The following is an 18,028-nucleotide window of genomic DNA, read 5'->3' as shown; positions in this document are numbered from 1 at the left end:
AGGAATTTTTTTTTCTTAGTGATTCTAATTGTCAGCCAGATTTGGGAACCTGCCCACCAGTGACAGATCCAGGGAAGTTCTTCCCACTCTTGAGGTGAATTTTGCCTCTTTGTTTGCTCATCTTGGTCTTGAACCCTGAGCAACCCTAACCATGCACACATATTTGGTCTTCACTCCTCTTTATGTTCCTTTCCAAAGTGTCTCTTTTGGGGTGCTGCCCCCTGGCTTTGCTTCAGCCTAGATTGGGGCTGGCGGCTCATCCCTATCCCATCCATGAGAATGGGAGAACTCCACCTGGGGATTTTGATGGGCAGATATTCTGGGACATTTTCTTACAAAACTTCCTGCTTAAGGCTTGACTGCATAGTAGATTCTGGCCATAGAAATCCAGGCCCTGAGGTAGATACAGGATGGGCTCATGACTGGCACAGGACAAAAAACTATCAGCTGTCTTCTCAGGGACATGACGGAAGTACTAAAAATACTAGAAGGGTCAGTATTTCTAACACCATGTTTCTTGGGCCTGGCAGACTCTGGGACAGCATTGGTTGCCCTGAGGGAGTCCTAGGTGGGCATTGCCAGGAATCGGTGCTGATAAATGGTGGCACTCTTGATATGGGCACTTGGCGAGATAAATGTCCACAAGTGTACATGACCTCTCAGCAGATGTTGGGTCAGGTGGCAGGGGCTTTTTTTTTTTTTTTTTAAGATTACTTATTTTAGAAAGAGCGTGAGTGGGGTGGGGGGCCTGGGCAGGGAGCGAGGAGAGTGAGAACCTCAAGCAGACTCCCCACTGAGCATGGAGCCTGACATGGGGCTTGATCTCACAATCCTGAGATCATGACCTGAGCTGAAACCAAGAGTCAGACACTCAACCAACTGAGCCACCCAGGTGCCCCCAGGTGGCAGGGGTTTTTACGACTGACAAGGTAACACGAAATGTGGATGAAACCAAATTGGAGGGGCTGTTCACTCCTTGCTTTTGCCCATGTTGCCCCATGGCCTATAATTCCCACCCTCTCCTCTTTTCTCCCCCTGCCTGCTCCACTCCCCTCCCTGCTTTAGGATTTCCTCGGCATCTGTCCATGCTGTGAAGTGTCTATATCCCTCAGCTGCACCAGGAGCCCCAGCCCAGTGCTCCTAGAACACCGGTGACTTCCCAGATCTTTAGGTTTCCCCATTTGTGTTAGGACTGTTTTTGAGTATCAGATCTTTTACCTTGACAGAGCAGCTTAAGGGCAGGGACTGGATCTGGTTCATCTTTTTGTTCCCATCACCTTGCACACTGCCTGGCGTGTAACTGGGTTCAGTAAGTATCTGTTGAGTGATCAATGAATCAGTACATTCTTTGAGGGGATGATATAAATAACTCCTACCAAGATCTTCTAGTTGAACATTGTTTATTATAGTCTAGTACCTCTATATAAGCTTATTTGTAGCCTTGTATTCAAAATGCATATCAAAGGACATTTTTCTAGCATAAAGAGTATTTCAGACAGTTTGGGACATTAACTGACCACTTTTGTAGTAATAGATGCGTGGTATTTATGAGACTTTTTTGTTCTTAAAGGAGCAACTTTTTTTTTTTTTTTTTAAGATTTTATTTGTTTTTTTTGAGGGGGAGAGAGAGAGCACTAGAGAGAAAGAGAGCAAGCCCAAGTTGGAGGTAAAGGAAGAGGGAGAAGCAGGCTCCCCGCTGAGCAGGGAGCCCGACGACACAGGGCTTGATCCCAGGACTCTGGGATCACAACCCGAGCTGAAGGCAGATGCTTAACCGACTGAGCCACCCAGGAGCCCAAGGATCCACATTCTTGAGACTGTCACATTAGGAAGTGAAGCCTTAGGGAACCTAATGGAATTTACCTTCATTTGTCAAAGAATAGAAGAGTATGGCAAGCCTTTCAGTAGAGCGGGTTGGATACTTCAACTCTATCCTTGACTTTAGTATTAGCTTTGAAAGACCCATACATGCACACCTGTGTATATAAAATATTTTTTGTTTTACAATATAAGACTACCATACGGTGGGACATAGTGGAAGAGTGCCTAGATCGGCAGTCAAGAGATCTAGGTTCTAGAATTAGCTCTGCTTCTAACTGTGGGAGTAGGCAAGTCAGTTTCCTGCTTATACTTTTATAATATGGAAGTGTTGTACTTGTTCAGGGATTTCACATGCCTTCCAGAGTGGGGTACTAACTTAAGTTGCTGATGTGCTGTACCATTTTTTTTCCTCTTGGAACTCTGCCCCTTTTCCTTTTACATTCCCACTTTCGTTAAGTGGAGGGAATTATTTCTGTATCTCTCTCTCTCTCACACACACACACACGCACAAGACCAAAAAACCCAATAATACAAGGGCAGTGATAACCACAGCTCTCTCTGCGGTGAGACAGGTAGCGGTAGGGAGTGTGGCATTTTGGAGTAGCCAAGCCTGCCTTGAAGGGCAGCTGCTACTTAGCACAGCTGATCGTTTTTAGACATGTGTAGGCCATGTTGACTGATTTTTTGTTGTTGTTGTTGTTTTGGGTTTTTTTTTAAAGATTTTATTTATTTATTTGACAGAGAGAGAGAGCCAGAGAGCACAAGCAGAGGGAATGGCAGCGGGAGAGGGAGAAGCAGGCTCTGCACTGAGCAGGGAGCCTGATGCTGGGCTCTATCTCAGGCCCCTGGGATCATGACCTGAGCCGAAGGCAGATGCTTAACCCTCTGAGCCACCCAGGCGCCCCTGTTGTTGTTGTTTTAAGAGAACTTAGAAGTCTGGGTTTTTATGTGACCTCTGTGATTTTTAAGTTTTGGCTCACATTTTCTAAACCTGTCTTACAGATCGATTGTAATACTGCTATAAGCTAGATGTAACCCACTGAGCTTTCAGTTTGTGAGCCCTGTTATAGATGATCTCTAAAGCTTCTTTCTGTCCAAGGTCCACTGATTCTAATGGGGCCCATTTCAGCTGGTGAACTAAAGATTCTTGTTCCAGTTGGGGAAGTCAGAGAAGAGAGTGGAGGCTGGAAGAGGAGGATGGGGGCGTAAGCCTAAACAGGCTGCCTGCCGATTGGTGTTTTGGCTGGCCTCCTTGGGGAGAGGCCACAGAGTGCCTGATTCACACCACATGTTTTGTATCTTTGTCATTGCAGGGGCTGGCATTTGTTGGAAGACTTTGTGAAACCTTCTCTCTGCCCAGAGCTCAGGACCAATGCATCCCACCACCTTAAACCACTGGTAAATACGTGTTTTGTTTTGTTTCCGTTTCTGTTTCTTTTTTTTCCCTTCCTTCCTTCCTTCCTTCCTTCCTTCCTTCCTTCCTTCCTTCCATTCATCCATCCATCCATCCTTCCATCCTTCCATCCATCCTTCCTTCCATCCATCCTTCCATCTTTCCATCCATCCATCCATCCTTCCTTCCAGCCATTCAGCCATCCTTCCTTCCATCCATCCTTCCATCCATCCATCCATCCATCCATCCATCCTTCCTTCCATCCATCCATCCTTCCATCCATCCTTCCATCCATCCATCCATCCATCCTTCCATCCATCCATCCATCCATCCTTCCATCCTTCCTTCCATCCATCCATCCATCCATCCTTCCATCCTTCCTTCCATCCATCCATCCATCCATCCATCCTTCCATCCTTCCATCCATCCATCCTTCCTTCCATCCATCCTTCCATCCTTCTTTTCTTTTTTGAAGGAGAGAGAACACGAGCATGTGCAGGAACAGGGGAGGAGGAGAGGGAGAGCAAATCCTAAGCAGACTCCACGCCTAGTGTGGAGCCTGACATGGGGCTCCATCCCCTGACCCTGAGATCGTGACCTGAGCAGAAATCAAGAATTGGATGTTTGATCGACTGAGCCACCCAGGCACCTCTGTTTTGTTTCTTCTGCTGTAATGAAAGGAAATATTTTTGGTGGACTGTAGAATGTGATTTTCAGAGACCACACCATCCTTACTGTACTAGGAGGAAGAACACTGGGCTGGGCCGAGGCATATCTGGGTTCTGATACCTACGTGGTTCTGCCACTTCTACTGTGGGATCGCAGGTGAATTGTTTGACCTCTCTGGGCCCTGGACAGGAAATGAAACCTGTCCTGCTAAAAGAGATCCTATATCTGAGAATGCTTCATACAGAATAAAGTGCTGGACAAATAGAAAGTAACCCTATTTAGCTTTGAGATGTAGAGCTGGGTAGTTCTAAGCTAACAAATTAAAATGTGCACAGGTATTTTGGAAACACCGATCTTAAACACCTATTTCCTGAGTCTTCCAGAGTGGTCCTTCAAGACCTTTGTATTTTCCTTTTCTCCCCTTTCCCACCACTGCTACAGCTGCCCTTTTCTTGAAAGACTGAACTAACTGCATTTCCCAATTACCTTCATTTTTATTTGAGATCAGATAATTTCAGTTAACAAATGTTCCTCATTTTTCCAAAAGAAACTGAATTACTCATCACAGCAGGTAAGTGTCTTGCTTCTGTGACAGTGGAAGGAGGCAAATATCTGTTCTTTGCAGCGGTGCGTTGGGGCTGAGCCGAGGACGCTCCGGGGAGCACCAGCTAGTTGATGTTGAAGGTCTCGTGTGAGCTCTTTGAGGGGAAGGACCACCATGAGCCAAGGAGGCAGTAGGACCCATGTGTCTGGATCCCCACCACTCTTTGTTGAGAAAAGCCGGTTTGTTTGCTGACTGGCTGGTCAGCTGCCACCATGTGGACCAGGAGCTGGTATGACCTCGTGAGACAAGTCTCAGTGGCATGGCCAGGTGGGGAGCTGGCGGAGTGCTGCGGGTTGGTGCAGGAAGGACAGGCAGTTAGGACAGGCAGGCCCAGGGTTAGAGACCCAACTCAGGCATGGGAGGCTGGCCAGATTGCTGTGTCTAAAGGGACACAGTGGACATTCTGGGTCCTACAACCAGAGTCCCATCTGGTGGGCAACAAGAGCTCCATGGTGGGGTTCCTCAGGGAAGCAGATGGTCTCAGGTGGGTGGGCCACTACCCATTCAGCAAATATGTATTAATACCTACTGTGTGCCAAGGCACTGCTCTGGGCATTGGAGATTCAGGGGTCTAAAGGCAGACTGTGTCCATGTTTCTGGAGCTTAGATTCAAGTAGGGTGGCAAATAATGTGAGCTCCAAGAGGGCAAAGATCTTTGCTTATCTTGTTCACTGCCCTTAGAAGAGCACCTCGCATGCAAACATGATGGGTGTTCACTAAGAATTATTTTATGAACAAAGTAAATCACTAAATAATAATTTCAGGTAGTAATAAGTGCCATGGGGGGAGAAAAACCAAAATGAGTGGCTGGAGGGACTGTTTTTGAAAGAGTGACCTGAGAAGACTTCTGTGCATGGGGGAGAGAGGGGGAGAAATTCTGTGCAGAGATCTGAATGGAGTGAAGGAATCTTGGGGGAAGTGTGTAGGCAGAGGGAGCAGCAAGCAGAAAGAAAAGCCTTTGATGTAAGCTGAGCTTGGCGTGATAGAAGGACAGGAGGGCAGCCAGTTTGGCTGGCCTTGAGCTGGGACGTAGGTATGGGGAAAGTGATATGAAGTGAGATCAGTGGCAGGTAGGAGCCAGATCTTGTAGGCCATGATAAGGAGAGTGTGATTGGACTACACTGGAGAGTTTGAGCAGAACAGTAATCATCTTTGTGCTTTACAATTATTTCTCTGGGTCCTGAGTGGAGAGTAGACTTTGGGGGCAAGAGTAGAATCAGTGTAACCTGAAGGGGTCCAAGCAGGAGATACGGGCACGACTTGGATTAGGGTGGGGATTATAGAATGATGTGAACTGGTCAAGCTCAGGATATATTTTGAAGGTCGTGCCTTCTGGGTTGGGTATGGGGTGTGAGCAGAAAGAATGAAGGATGAGCCTAGTGTTTTTGGCTGGGTGAATGATGTTGCTGTTTACTGAGATGAGGAACAAAGAGGGATGTGTGGCGGGGGACCCTGAGGGTTCAGTTTGGACATGTTAAATTTGAGGTGCCCATTTGGTATTCTCCTGGAGATCTAGAGTTGGCTGGGGCTGGAGATGGTATCTTTGAGAGTCATCAGCATGTAGATGATATTTAAAAGCTAGGAGACTGAGATTACTTAGGTAGAGAAAGGAGGACTACGTTGGATTTGGACAGAGAAAGAGGCAAAGGGTGGATTTTCTATATAAAATCCCTAAGAGGTGAATGAAGACACATGCTAATGAATATGGCATGATTTCATGTGATAAGAATATAAATTATTCAAATGAGATAATGATATAAAAGTAGTAAAGCCTCACCTTATATAAAAAACTTGAAATATCCAAATTAAGAGAATTAGTTTTAGAGTTGCATAATTTTAAATCAGGTCAGCTGAGTGAATTATAAACTGCATTTATGCAATTGGCACATGGCTGTGCCTTTGGCTGGCAAGCAGAAGGTTCCAGCATCTTTTGCCATTAATAGCCTGTAAACTACACTGTTCTTTATCTGTACTAGAACTTCTGCAAGCCATTTTGATGACTAAGTTTAATTCACTGTTAATACATTTTGGGTTTTTCATCCTATAATCATACCATCCAAAAGTTCACTATTTTATTTTATTTATTTATTTTTAGAGAGGGAGAGGGTGCAGAGGAGGAGGGAGAGAGAGAGAGAATCTTAAGCAGGCAGAGCCTGATGCGGGGCTTGATCTCATAACCCTGAGATCATGACCTGAGCCGAAATCAAGAGTCAGACACTTAACTGACTGAGTCACCCAAGTGCCCCAAAAGTTCATTAAATGAAGGCTCACTAAAGTGAAAAACAGTGCATGAAAGTCATTAGTTGTGCAATCAAAGTTAGATATGATCACATTCTATGAAAAGACCAAACGCCTTTTTTTGGCTTGTAGAACCACAATGTAGGAAATATTTAGAACATCTCTGAAATATCAAGGATAAATGTTATAAGATAAAAAGCAGCAAAAATATACCATGATGGTTGTAGGAGAGAGATGCATTTCAGGTAGCACCCATGTCCCTCAACTGCCATCGGCTGACGGGAGGCAATCCGTTCTGAATCCTACACATTTTTATCTATTTGTGGGCTTTGGGCACAAAATGCACCGCTCCATATTGTTTTTGTCCGTTTCTAAGACAAATCGCCCTATTGAGCTTCATGCACATTCTCATTGGGTTCCTTAGTTTTTCCATTTTTGCACTACCTGGTGAGTTTCTTTAGTCTTGTTATCTCCAGGCCCCATAGACATTTTCGCTGCCTTCTTGAAGTCGCCCCTCAAAGTTGGCTGGCCACCTCCCTGTCCCCGTGGACTTCATCTCTGACTGCCCTGGTGAGCCTCTCAGCCCTCTCCAGAGGCTTTTCAGGATCTTTTAGGAATCCCTTCTTTGAGGACACTGTCACCTCTTCCCCAGGCCTGGTCTTTTCATGCCTTTTCTGGACATGACAAAATAGGAAACCCATGCAGCTGTTGAGGGCAGTGTGATAAGCAGCCTTCTAGAATGTACTGTTTCAAATATTGCTTGGGCAATGGGAAGCCCTAACTTGCATTTTCATGTATTTCCAAGCCCTCATATTTCATTGAAAATATTCTCCATGGGACTTCTGGAACATCTAATAAACATTGATTATGTAGCATTCTCTACCCATAACCAATGGTTTATAGCAAAATGAAGCTTTCAGTGGAATGGAATGTCAATCGTGATGATTGACACCAGCCCAGGTTTTAATTTTGTCTTTTGGAACTTAAATATGATTAAAAAGAATGAAACTTACTGACAATCATGGGAGGAGGATTTCTCCTCCCTGATTCCTTCTTAGTAAGTGCTTTTAGGAATTAAGAAAAAAAGAAAGAAAGAAAAGGCTGGTACCTTCTCATGTCCTCAGAGACTGAGTGGTCAGGCATTAAAAAATGGTGGTATCCTCCTTAAGTTGAAAAGCAGAACAGTGCCTTGGTGCTTGTATGCATGTAGACCATCTCAGGAGGAGATGCTAGAGAGTAGTAGCCTTTTGGGGAGGGCAGTGGTGTAGGAAGGATGCTTACTTTTCATTCTATACCCTTTTATACTTTAAAAGAAAAAAAAAAATCCAAAGTGGAGTCACTTGTGCTAAGCCCCTGTCTGCAAACCAAGACTTAAAACCTAGCCTAACTATGTAACCTTTAACAGTCAATCTGGAATTACCTGGTCAGCACTACTGAGGAGGGGATCTGCCTGATAGATCCCCGCCTTCCCCCAAAGGAAGGTGACCTTACCTGGAACAATCCACTAGAATAACTTCTTTGCCCCACCTCCTTCTGCCTATAAAAAATCTTCCATTTTGTGTAGTTCCTCAGAGCTCCTTTCTGCTAGATGGGAGGCTGCCCGATTTGTGACTCAGTGGATAAAACTAGTAAGATCTTTGAATGTACTCCGTTGTTTTGTTTTTTAACAACTTCTAAATTTTTTTGTATCATGTTTATGTATTAGCTTTAAAAAGCATGATAAGTATCCCTTTTAGCCTTTAATATATGACCTAGAAATAGAAAGCTCAAAGTTCCTTCATTACTTGGTTTTCTAAGTGCTCTTGCTCGATGTGTATTTGGATTGAAGACATTGCCTGTTGAGTGTCCATTGCCTTTATTTGTTCTGAGGCTCCATGTTCATCAGCAGGTTGGGACTAGGCTTCTTTAACTTGAATTTCAAATTTTTGCATATATTTTGCATATATCAGTCAGTCCAGTTGCTTTCTTTCCTCCTTCCTTCCCTTCTTTCAGAAAGGATTTAAGGCTGTTTCTGGCTGATATTTTATTCCACAGCTTTAGACAAAATATGAATTTGAAATGAGGTGGGCTTGCCATGAGTTGAAACACAAATTATTGCTGTTTCAACCGGACATCTCTCTGCCACCGTTTGAAGCAAAGTATTTGTTGCATTGTGGAATAAGACATGGAATTTGGAATCCAGTAATTGACAGTTTCTAACCCCAGAGCTCAGTCCAATTTAAAAGCAACTCAAATTCATTTTCCTTAAGAATCTCAGCTACTGGAGGGAAATGCTCAACGTGGAATTTGCATGAGTTGTCACCTTTCCTTAAGTGAAGGCTGGAATTCAGGGTCTGATACCAACGCTGCAGGGTCCTACGCTGCTGTTGGGCCATGTGCCCTTGGAGGCAGCCTCCGCAGGGGTCACTGTCTAAAAGTGTCTCCCTGGGCTTGCTGTATTGGTTTGTGTCACCAGAGTTTCATAGGGCCACTTTCTGGCCAAAGTTACCGTGTCCTGCAAAGACAAGCTATTCATTTCTGGCAGCAGTGACATTTTTGAGGTGATTTACACATTTGATTTTGTACTTTTCAAACAGGAAGTTTTATCACATTTGTTGGCCACGTGTAAAAATAAGATAGTTTTCTCCTTTTCCATCCAGTGACCACAAATAGAGAGTGAGTAAGCTCTTTTGCCTTTCTTTTTCCTCCCTGGTTTGGGGAAGTAAACATTAGATGGTACTGGTGGCTGTCACTAAAACGGGGAGCTCATCATCATCTCCCGTGATTACTGAACATCATGGGAAGAAATCATTCTGATCGCTCCACTGACTAATTTAGACCAGGCACCATCTGATACCTACCTCACAGCACGGTGCCCTCATCCTGCAGTCTCCTTATCAACATGGAGATGACTCACTCTGTTTTCCTCACTCAGAGAGATTTTCTCTGGTTTGCTGATTATGGCAGTGATTAAATAAAAAATGGCTCCTGCAGAGGTATGCTGGAAAAAAATAACTGCTTGTGCTTGAACTTGCACAATTGAACTTTCACTATTATAATCAGTTAGGTATTGTTTCTTAGGCTTTTTTGGGAGAGGGCTCAAGAACCCCTCTAAGGTACTTATGCACAGGCCCAGTCTGCGTATATAATACATTCACATTTTTAGGAGGTGAGACCCCTCCACCCAGTTGTCATGCCTTCTTGCTTAGTCACACAAACCATTAGCTTACTCTTATAAAAGTGACTCTGAGTAACAGGTTACCGGCTCTGTATGGCATTTCTGTGAGAGAAAGATTAGGGAAGATAGCTCTGTTCAAAGCAGCCTAACCTCAGTGAAATTTGCAACTGCTAGAATTGTCCCAACGTGGACTCAAAAGCTGGAAATACTCTTCTATTTTAACAAAAAAAAGGAAAGAGATACCTTTACCTTTTTTGCTTTCCGGCAACTAATTTCGTGTTTTTCTCAAGTTCATTTATTCCCTCTTTCTGCCTCCCTGTTCCAGAGAAAAGTTATTACAGAGGAATACAGGTTTAAAAAAAAGTATATAGAGATCATCCTTCATTTTCCAACAAAGTTTGTGTTTCTAGATGTTGCATTTGTTCCCTGAGTTAATTACGTTTATGGCATCCTGTCTTTTGTGGCAGGTTGCAAACTAGCTGCCCACAAAACACCAGTTTTAAGTTTTTTGAAGTAAGTGGCCAGAATTTTAAGTCAGAAGATTTCGCATAATTTGATTTCTAACTCCTCTTGACAATTAGAATATGTTGCAGTATCGAGCCATGTTCTTGCATGGGAGCGGCGTGGGCTAGAGTGAGAACCAGTGGTTGTCCCCTTGGTTGGGGGTGGAGGGAGGCATTTGGGTCCCAGTTTGCTGTAGTCCCCACGCCACCCACTTACCACTTGCTTGGCCCTCTCAGGCTTTTGGTTTCATAACCCATGACTTAGAGTGTCCGTTTAAAACCTATTCTTGAAAAATCGGGATCTTGAGGTTCAGCAAAACATCATTTTGGTATCCTCCTTTATAAATAATGGAAATTAAATTTAAGATGATAGGGAGAAAAATATTTGGAGCAGTGGAGTAGTGAAAACAAATATTTTTTCCTTAAAGAGATTTGTGCATATTTCAATGAGAGGAAGGAAAGAGAGCAATAATGTAATTTTTGGAGCATTCTTTACAAATACCAAGTCATTATATTAGTTTTGAAACATATCATGTACTCTGCATAATATGGTTTGCTCATAAAATTACCATGTTGGGAACATTAGATTTTCTCTTTAATAGTCCCCCTTTTTTTTTTTTTTCCTTCTTTCAAATTGAACTACTGAACTTGAAGGAGCGGAACATTTTTCAGGTTTTTTTTTCCCCCTTTTTACAATAAGACCAAAACCTAAAACTGGATGACAGAAGTCACGATTTTCACGAACCACAGTTGTTAGTTTTTGAGCCCTGGTACCTTCCAAAGTAACTAGAAAGGTTACAGGAAAGGAACTTTGCACCAAACACGACCAAGCCAACACACCAACCTAACACTTTAATAAGGATGTGAATTTAATCTAAACCATTCCCATTTTATGAGCTTTGTGATGGGCAGTTTGTTTCTTCTAATAATCCCTTTTTTCCTCTTAAAATTATTCTTGTAAGCTCCTTGTAAGCAGAATGCTAGCCAGAATGCAGACAACATCTTTGTCCTTCAGTTTCTGGGTTTAAAGTGCGAGCTCATCACCGAGGAGCCAGGTCTCCTCACCCTGGCCACCTGCAGGCCCTGACTTGCCACCAACCTTAGAACAACCTCCCCGCCCTGGGCTTTCTTGCATTAAATGAGATCGTATCTGGGTTCCCCTCAAAGGTTAACTGTCTAGAATTCTCTGTCATATGTCACTCTCAGTTCTGGGCATGAGTTTTGGGAAGCTGTGCTGTTCTGGCCACATAACAAGTTTTACGGGGTTGGAAGAGCAGAGTCTCAGTGGAGAAAGTTCCTCATGTCATCAGGAATTCCTCATGCTTGCCTCTAATATATGTGGAAGAGCTAAGTGTAATGGGATTTGTACTCAGCAAGCTCTCAGCACAACCCTGCACTCACTGCAGTGGGAGAGAACTTGGTAGCTCTGCTTAGTGGATGGGGCAGAGGTGAACTAGGAAGAAAGATTTTTATCTTCTTGGCATTCTGTAGAATATTTCCGATGATTGGTGCTCCCAGGTCTGGAAGTGGACTCCTCTTCACTAGCTGGACAGTCTTAACACTTGAATTGTACAATCCTGGGTCACACTTTTCCTTTATGTCTTCGTGGCAGGTCCGACACCAGTTCCATACCATCTCTTGGCCACTGTGTGGCAAAACTGTTGACTGGAACAAATAAAAACATAAATAAATAAATGGCAGACAGAGAGGCTTTCACAGAGTAAACAAGACATGTTCTAGAATATGATTGACACAGGATGGTGTCCTAGAGGCTGCTGTGGGTGTTTTGTGGTGGGGCCATGTCCGCAGTTGGCCGAGAGTGTGATCGGCTTCTTTTCATTGGCTGACAGCGTGTAATGGCACATAGAGCATGGAAATAGAAATAGATACACATCCATACACATACAGTATACTGTATGTAATATACATTAAATGTCTTGTATATGGATTTTATATTAAACCTTTCTCTTTTTAAGATTGATTTTATTGGGGCGCCTGGGTGGCTCAGTCGGTTAAGCGACTGCCTTCGGCTCAGGTCATGATCCTGGAGTCCCGGGATCGAGTCCCGCATCAGGCTCCCTGCTCGGCAGGGAGTCTGCTTCTCCCTCTGACCCTCCCCCCTCTCATGTGCTTTCTCTCTCTCTCATTCTGTCTCAAATAAATAAATAAAATCTTTTAAAAAAAAAAAAAAAAAAAAAGATTGATTTTATTTATTTGACAGAGAGAGACACAGCGAGAGAGGGAACACAAGCAGGGGGAGTGGGAGAGGGAGAAACAGGGAGCCCGATGCGGGGCTCGATCCCAGGACCCTGGGATCATGACCTGAGCCGAAGGCAGACGCCTAACGACTGAGCCACCCAGGCGCCCCTGGATTTTATATTAAATATATTGGCATACTTGAGGACATTTATTTCAGAAATAAATGGCGCTGCCATGATTCTGTGCTGCTTGAGTCGGCTGTGTGTGTCGGAGCCCAGCAGGGACCAGAGTCTGGTCTTGCAAGGGCCCCGGGATTGTTTTAAAGGCTCTGACAGATTCTAGGCTGCATTCTTCGTTCACATGCCTGAAGATACTGTGGATTTTGCACCGCTTTTAGATTGTCTCTTCAACATCAGATTCATTGATTTGTTTATTAAAACAAATCTCTTTGTCTCTTCAACATCAGATTTACATTTATTTGTACTCCTTTATTCAGATGACAGCTGTGGAGTAGCTAATACTTACGTAATGCTTTTTGGCCTACGGAGTATATCCCCGGACCTTATCCCACTTAGATGTGCTTGTTTCAGGGTCTGGTCAGATGTGTGGGCAACAGCCCGCGTTGGTCGATGACTGTGGTTTTTGTTTCTTAATGGAGTCTTTTTACTTTCTTTTGTACTTGCGAGCAGATATAGCCGCAGCTTGGCGTGGGCTATTTAGGAAGGAACTTGGGACAGGTGGACAGGAGGGTTGCTACAGGAGCTGGGCTTGGACAGTCATGCCCAGGAACAGAGGAGGTGGAAGTCCTCTACTGAGCATGAGTGGGGTGGGTGGGATGTGCTTGTGGCTCTGAGGAAGATGGAAACTATTTGGCACAGCTGCCATGGGCTGGGCACGAGGGGCGGAGCAAGAGCAAGGCCTGCCGAGTGCCTGGGAGGAAACCTAGTGAACAGCAGGTGTGGCCTGGCTGTGTGACTCGGGGACAAAGGGAGAGGCTGGAGGGCGGGGGGTAGAGATTGGACTGTTGCTTGATGGTTGACCCAGTGTAGGTCTACACCCACCCTGAGAGTGTGGCCATACAGGGAGCTGTTGAGGTGGACAGCAAGGAAGTTGAGGGGGTCTGGGGATGCTGGGGGGCAGCTCTTCTTAGCATGGCTTATGAGGCCCTTTAGCTCTGAACTCTCACCATGCATGCCCCGTTGGGTCATTCCTGTGTGCTATTTTTTTTTTTTAAGATTTTATTTATTTATTTGAGAGTGAATGAGGAGAGAGAGCACAAGAGGGGGGAGGGTCAGAGGAAGAAGCAGACTCCCCGCTGATCAGGGAGCCTGATGTGGGAACTCGATCCTGGAACTCCAGGATCGTGACCTGAGCCGAAGGCAGTCGCTTAACCAACTGAGCCACCCAGGCGCCCTCCTGTGTGCTTTTATACATATTATTCCCTCAGCCAAATTCTTCCCTCCTCCACGCGCGGGCCCAGGCGTCGCTGCTGGGACGCTGTTCCTGCTTTCACTCTGCTCCCTTCTCTGCTGGGTGGGCCGACCCTTCGCCCTGTCCACATGTCTCTCCCATGGCACTGTAGAGACTTGTCTATAGGCTGCTGCCTGGTTCGTTGAGTACAGGACTGTCCTCGTCCCTAGACACGCAGAATGTAGTCAGCAAATGTTTGCTGAATGGAGGCCTGACTGCTGTGTTGCAGTATCAGTTTATAGCAGACTATTAGATCTGGAAGAAAACTGTGAGATCAGCTGGCCTAGAAAGAACTGTTCTTTTTATAGTTCATGGAGAACAGAAACTCAGAGAGGGTGAGTGCCTGACCTGATGTCACACAGCTTGCTCAAGGCAGAGCTAGGACGCACATTCACCTTCTCTGACTCCAAATGCCAGGGCCTTTACACTAGGGTCACGGAAGCCTCCAAACTTGTCTGCACGGGACTTCTAAGTGTGTGAAGAGGGCGAGCCTCTGCCTCTGCTGAGCCCGTGGTCGCGGCCTCACGTCCCCGTTCACAGGGGTATGTTATCTCCTCCTTCTCCCAGGGAGGAAAACCGTGTTCTGACAACGCGAGGAACTTTTCCTCTGCATTGTGCCAGGTTTACAACAGCCCTTACCTCACCGCTTCCCCTTCCCTTTCCGGGTTTGTCCTAGTTTATCTTTGGTCAGGGCGAGCATCGGCAACTGTTTCTAAGTAAATAGAGGAATTGCAGATTCAGGGTTGGCAGTGTCCAACATTCAGTGCTTTGGGCTTCAGCCTGTCCCCTTCTAGCTGCTGTCATTGCTGCTCCCGTCTCCACATTGCCCTGATGGAGCATGTGTTCAAGACTGGTCGTGCACAGTGGAAGTTTCCTTCTTGGAGCAAGCAGAGAGCTGTCAGAACACTGAGAAAGGGAAGCCTTCAGAGAACAAGAGTGGGCATATGCGTGAACCATTCTGTACCAGTAGAAAAAACAGGGTGTCTGTCGGTTTCCAGACCCATCCTTGGAGAACGCAATACATTGGGGGGGTGTCTAGAAATGCTGCTTGTGTATTTTCCGTCTCCAGAACTTGCCTCTGAGCTTTTGGATGATATCTGATGTGTAGAATGTTCCATCTAGGGTTAAAGTCTTGGTGTGACGGAGGGTGGGGTGTGGTGAGTTCCCTTACCGCCTTTTCATGGATGACGCAGTTTCGTGAGGTTGGTTCCAGTTCACTGTGGATCATCTCAGCTCCCTGCCCATCACCCCTGGTCCAAAGTACCGCAGGGTCAGTTCCAGGACTACAAGGTCCACTCACTGAGTGCTGGGAGGCAGGGTGACTGGTGTGAACCTTGGGGTTCCTCTGTTAATTGACCAAACAGTATATGCCCCCCCCCCCCCAAAAATGCCCGTTTTGGTAAAAATACTTTAGAGACCAGGGTCTTCAGATTTTCTTTTTTACTTTAGGGAGCTCTGCAACACTGCTCTCCCTTAGCACTTCCATATTCCTCTCTTTTTCTTTTCTTTCTTTTTTTTAAAGTGAGATGATGTCCAGTGCCCCCAGTAGCTCAGAAATCCTGTGGCTTGGAACACGCCCAGTGTCTTTGGTTTTGCAGGGCTTCCAAAGCCACTTTGGACCTTCTTGGCTCCCAGCCACTTAGGAGCCTGTTTCTGATTCTCCCTGGGCTGGTCTTGAGTTCCAGGTATTGAGCTACAAGTACATCAGCCAAGGATTTGGATTGCATCAGGAAGTATTTTGATTTGCTATATTTTCTGCTTGGCATCTACTCATTTCCTCCAGGGACATCCCTTTCCTTGGGAAAAATAACTCCAAAGATGCTTGTCTGACCGATGAGCTAATAAGAAGGCACTCCAACCAGGCGCTTCCCTTTAGGGATCTTAGCCTGTCAGTCACAGGTCACTGGGTGAGAAGGGTATCACCCAATGTTAAATGTTGCTGACATCCACTCCCCCGACCCACCCTGCCAGCAGTGGTCCCTATGTTGGCTAGTTTGAGAATGTCGATCTCGGAACAGAACCAGCTTTGACTATAGCAGATGTTGACCAGAAGGTGTTTCTTTTTTTTTTTTTAAGATTTTATTTATTTATTTGAGAGAGAGAGAATGAGAGAGAGCACATGAGAGAGGGGAGGGTCAGAGGGAGAAGCAGACTCCCTGCCGAGCAGGGAGCCCGATGCGGGACTTGATCCAGGGACTCCAGGATCATGACCTGAGCCGAAGGCAGTCGCTTAACCAACTGAGCCACCCAGGCGCCTGACCAGAAGGTGTTTCTAAGGTATCAGCTATCACACTGCTGGTGTCTCCTAAGACATACCCTAAGTAGAGGCCTCTCTGAGCCCCCACCCTGAGCTCTCATCCAGGTGTGTGTACTCTTTCTTCGTGGTGCCATAACTTCTCTGTAGTTACGAATGAGAGCATTAGAAGGGGCTCTGTTGGGGTCCCAGACCTGAGTTGGGATCTCAGCTGGAAGCTCTCTGAGGATCATCACAAGGACCCCCTCATGCAACTAAACTTGACTGCATTTTTCAGGAACCAATTCAGGATCTTGGAATTTGTGTGAAGCAGGTGGTCAACCAGAGTACTACCTCCTCCCCAGTTTCCCCCCTACATGCGTAGACTTTACATGTATTCATCTTAAATTTCAGCTTGTTAGATTTGATTCACCTTACAACCTGTGAGGAACTTTTAATATCCAGCTTTTGTCTCCTCACAAGGTGACGAGCCCTCCCTCATGTGTATTACCTCTAGATATAAGCCTCATGTATGGGACAGGGCTGAGTCCATGCGTCTGACAGGCTGGTGGCTCATTCATCTCTGTATAAATCTGCCTCAGTGCTCCTATTCATATTCACAAGAATATCATTGAACTATTAAAGTCCAGCTCAAGGGAAGTTACACTCATATGAACTATCCATCTTATAAATCTAACAAAAACGGGAATTGGTTAATCTGATACTTATTTATAGTGAACCTCTGTCAGTTTTTGGCGATCGTCACTCTTTCTTGGGTATTCATCTATTTAATACTCCAGGCTAGGGGTGCCTGGGTGGCTTAGTTGGTTAAGCATCTACCTTCAGCTCAGGTCATGATCCTGGAGTCCTGGGATCGAGTCCCGCATCGGGCTCCTTGCTCAGCGGGGAGTCTGCTTCTCCCTCTGACCCTCCCCCTTGCTCATGCTCTTGCTCGCTCTCTCTCTCAAAAAAATAAATAAAATCTTCTTAAAAAAATACTCCAGGCTAGAATTCTGCTGGACATGAATGCCAAGCCTCTTGGCATATACTTCTAGAATCTTCCTTTTGTGAATTAGTTCCATATCTTTGAACACCATTCCTTTCTTTGAGGTTTCTGAAGGATTCCTGACAGTGATTCATCTGTGACACGTGTCCGTACTTTGGCTGTCTGTGGATGTGATTCATCTGAGCCTAGAAACCTGACTTGACTTAAAGTAGCTGTTGCTTTCCCAGCTCCACACCTGTCTTCCACTCCAGTTGCTTCTTACCAGGGTTGCCTTTTCCATCATGAAGAACGTTCCCTCAGCACCAGCGAGGAGCTGTTTCTCTGCTCTCTGTAACATGACACTGGGTTCCCCAAGCAGGCCTAAACTTCTTTGCTTTGCTTGTCAAGCTGATCATAGCTTTGCAAACAAACCAACAAACAGAAACCTACCCCTGATGGTTATTCACATTTCTCACGTGTTTTAACGCATCCCAGACATTAGCCTTTTGGACTTTCGTCTGACTGATAAATGCTACTGTCCTTTGTTCAGCCTCAACTCTGTTCTGTCTTCCTGTGGCCCAGACATGAGAATAAAGCATTCCATGCTAGGAGTGCTTTGCAGCCATTTAAAGGACTTTACAGGGCCTTCCTGGCTGTAGTCCTCCCTGGCCTCTTTGGACCACAGGAGTTTTTCTCCAAGCTTAGATAACCTCTGCCTACCTGTTTGCCTTTCCAAGACTTAGCTTCTCACCATCG

The 18,028-nt window shown here is 45.4% G+C and overlaps 1 protein-coding gene across 1 annotated transcript in view; it reads left to right on the top strand.

The window, feature by feature from the left end:
* Positions 1 to 3,159: 3,159 nt before the first annotated feature.
* SORBS1 (sorbin and SH3 domain containing 1) overlaps positions 3,160 to 18,028 on the top strand; it is a 163,011-nt gene continuing 148,142 nt past the window's right edge. The window contains exon 1 of the mRNA XM_044916110.1: positions 3,160 to 3,219. The gene's annotated coding sequence lies outside the window, so the exon portion shown is untranslated. The remainder of the gene's footprint in view (positions 3,220 to 18,028) is intronic.

Source organism: Neomonachus schauinslandi, chromosome 6 (genome assembly GCF_002201575.2).
Source record: "Neomonachus schauinslandi chromosome 6, ASM220157v2, whole genome shotgun sequence".
NCBI classification, from domain to species: domain Eukaryota; kingdom Metazoa; phylum Chordata; class Mammalia; order Carnivora; family Phocidae; genus Neomonachus; species Neomonachus schauinslandi.
The sequence above is the reverse complement of the archived record's forward strand: the minus strand, read 5'-3'. Positions and strand labels throughout refer to the sequence as shown.